A 3,429-nucleotide genomic window follows, 5' to 3' on the forward strand; every position below is an offset into this window, starting at 1 on the left:
TTGAGCCCTTATTTGGATGGAGAGGAAGCATTACTTGACCTCCCTAATGCACCTTAATGAGATCCAATTGCATGCTTTGTTACATCAAGAGGTAGGAAAGAAGAGGATGAAAGCACTTCATCACCTTTGTGCCAAAAGATATAAATTTGTGAAGGGATAGTTGGTCCTATATTATGATGCACATTGTGAGTTATTTCTTGGCAAGTTAGAATCCAAAGGGGATAGCCCTTATAAGATTGTTTGTATAGGAAAGAATGGCTCTATAGCCCTTTTAGCATATCTGTAAGGGGTAGAGCTTAAAATTAAAGTAAACTTTAATAAGTTGAAGCCCTGTTATGTAAAGGAGCTCACATCAAACTTGGTAACTTTGTAGGTTTTCCAAGATCCAACTCAAACTTGTAGTAGGTGCCAAGGCAATCAAATGAGAAGAATCATTCCTTATCTACAACATCCATATTTAGGGCAACATTGCCACCAAGGTCAAGTTTTCTAGTGGAGTAAGGGTTATCATATTATTGAGTGGAAAGATGGATCTTTCACATGGGATATTAAGGTCTACTGCCACCATTATCATAGGGTCCTTATTAGCATCCTTATTGAGTTTAGTGAGGAAGGAGGGATTGTATCTGTCACACATCCTCTCTCTCAGCTCAACTTTGACTACCATATGTACGAGTAGATTGATTGATATGGCATGGCCTATCAATGAAGCATGGTTCTATACTTTCTATTTTAACAAAGCTTCACGAGGGCTTGCTAAGCATGCAAGTGTCGGTATGGTTATTAAAGACCCCAGACGTAGAGTCATTATGAAAATGGGAGTTTATTTAGATACTACTTTTACTAATAACATGGCAAAATACAAGGCCTTAATCATGGGGCTGAATATAGCTCGACGTGGTGGTATTTGTCATTTATTGGTGAAAGGTGACTAACAGTTAGTGATCAACCAATTGAATGGGACCTATAGTGTGAGGGATCCCATTCTGTGGATGTATCGTTTTGTAGCCTCAGATATATTTCAAATTTTGGAGACAATGACTTGTCAGGTGGTTCCTCGTCAATGGAACCACTTTACGCATTTGTTGGCAAATTATGCCTTTGTTGAGGACGTATTTCTTAACGTGATCCTGAGGGGTTATTAGAATTGTCTAATCATATTAGCCTAGGACTACTATGGGGATTGCTTATTTTGTTGACGTGTCTTGTTATGGCCTTCAGTGGTTAGTATGGGTGATGAGTCAGGTAGTGATTGACCATCTTCATATTCTTTCATGGATGCATAGGATCGTTCAATGAAATATTCGTAGGACACTCCTTGCCATCTATACAAGGGACCTAGCTAATAATTGATACATTTAGTGTATGGCCTAAGCAGGTCATCCCTTGGTCTAATTTTATGCTTCAGTTGATTTTATGTGGGGACCAAGGATTTTCTTTCAGCAATAGGATGTTGAATGGCGTGCTTTATAGCTATGTTTTTCTTAGGCCACGAGGGCCGTTTATTTTGCAGTGCACTTATTGATTTCATTAGGTCAAGAGGGCGATGTATTTGTTTGGTGCGGGTGTGGTTAATGGTTTCTTGTCTTAGTGATGTACTAAATAGATTTATGGAGCACCTAGAGCAAGTATCTTACTATGCTAAAGCTTCTTGCGGCCACGTCTAGGTATTATTCTTCCTTTCCAAGCTTTTTGCCCCTCAATTTGAATGTATATGTGTTTGTGGGAAATTTTCTTCTTTTGGGGACTGGTAGGTCAAGGCATGAAGTCCCAGGGTTTGGTTTGGTATATTTGGGGAAGGTCTAAGCAGTTGTCCACCTCTTGTAAAGGCATTGTCAATCATTTAAATATCTATTTTTGAGAGTATTCCTTAGTGGCCTTGTCTTGCTAACTTGTTAGGCAGTTGTTTCTAAGAGCTTCTATTACTTGTGAGGCAGATAGAGAAGCCTACTAAAAATAAAGATAGAAAATGATAAATATATTTAGAAACCTAGTATATGGAGGTGTGTGAAAAGGGGTTCTAACCCCTAAAATAATAAAATAAAGGAAGAATTTTTTCAAGAAGCAAATGATCATTGCAAAGGCTTGGTAGGTTCATGGGGACGAGTCAGTTTTGATACCTTGTCTTTCTAGGGTGACATTTACCCGAAAGACAAAATAAATAAGGATAGTTGGAGTGAAAATAAAAGTGAGCAAAAGAAAAGGATTTAGTGTCGCCTTGCAAGACTTGGTAGGTTTTTAGGTGTTGAGATAGGACCTAAGGCCAATGCCCTATTCTCCTTTGGTCGCAATACGCTCAGCTCCCTTATTTTTACATGTCTGAGTATCAAGTCTTGAAGTGTAAACAAGTGATATATGAAAAGTATCTGAAAATGAAAGACCAAGCTATAGGATTCCTTGCCTAGTAGGAGTCCTTGGTCCAGTTGTCCTAGGTTAGGCAGGTAGGTCAGGCCATCACTTAGGATGCCTCCTTTGATAGTTCTTTTTAGTCATTCTGTGTTGGAGTAAATTGTTAGCGACTAGCTCTGAATATCTATCAAATTATGCTTAGCCTATCCTTCATGGATCATCATGCCTTGATTTTGTTAGGGGTAGGGTGAGAGTTGTGTTTGTGCTTTGTTGTGTATTCCTCTTTGTAGTAGCGTGATGCTCTTTATGGTTTCTAAATGTGCTAATCAATTTGTGGATTTGAGGGCTGAGTCGGCCTATCTTGTGGTCGCCAATGAGAGCAGATTGTTGGAGCCAATTTGATGCACAAAAGACCCCAAGAGATCTAAAAGAGAAATTTTTCATAGAAAATAAAGTGGGTATAAATCAAGCGGGTATAGAGTTTTCTAGATGCATTTCAACACCGAGAGTCCAACGCACACGTTTGTTCATCAAATCACAGTCTGTTTGATCCCCCCATTTAATGGCTATAAGGTTTGACATTATAAAGCAACCTACTAGATCCATAACCCAAAAAGTATATGACAGAGGCCAAGTTAATAGTTTTCAATGCCACAAAACTACCCGTCCAATCCGTTCATGAAACAAAGGCCGTTTACTCCTTCATTCGGCCAAAACCCACTTGCAGTAGTCAAGTGTGAACACTCAAAATGAAACATGTTATTTTGAAGACTAAGCTTAAAAGAAGCTTAAAGGGCTTAAGCCCATTTAAGAAAAGCTAGGGGGTGTCAGTTTTTCGGTGCTCCAAATTTTCTATTAAAAAATGCATTTTGCACCACAAGAGGCATCCTCTAAGGGATGAGCTCTTTGTATTCTTTGCCTTCAATTGCAAGAAACCATGCAAAGAATGATGCAGTAAATAAAAAGTTCAAAAAATAGTATTTTTCTCTCCTCCTCTCTCCTCTAATGGATTGTTCATGTGGGAATTCTTGTGAGAAGATCAAGATGGAGATTGGTTGTCTGGCTTCAACCGAATTGATG

Source organism: Lygodium microphyllum, chromosome 30 (assembly GCF_053477565.2).
Source record: "Lygodium microphyllum isolate KBCC chromosome 30, Lygodium_microphyllum_v1.1.10, whole genome shotgun sequence".
Lineage (NCBI taxonomy): Eukaryota > Viridiplantae > Streptophyta > Polypodiopsida > Schizaeales > Lygodiaceae > Lygodium > Lygodium microphyllum.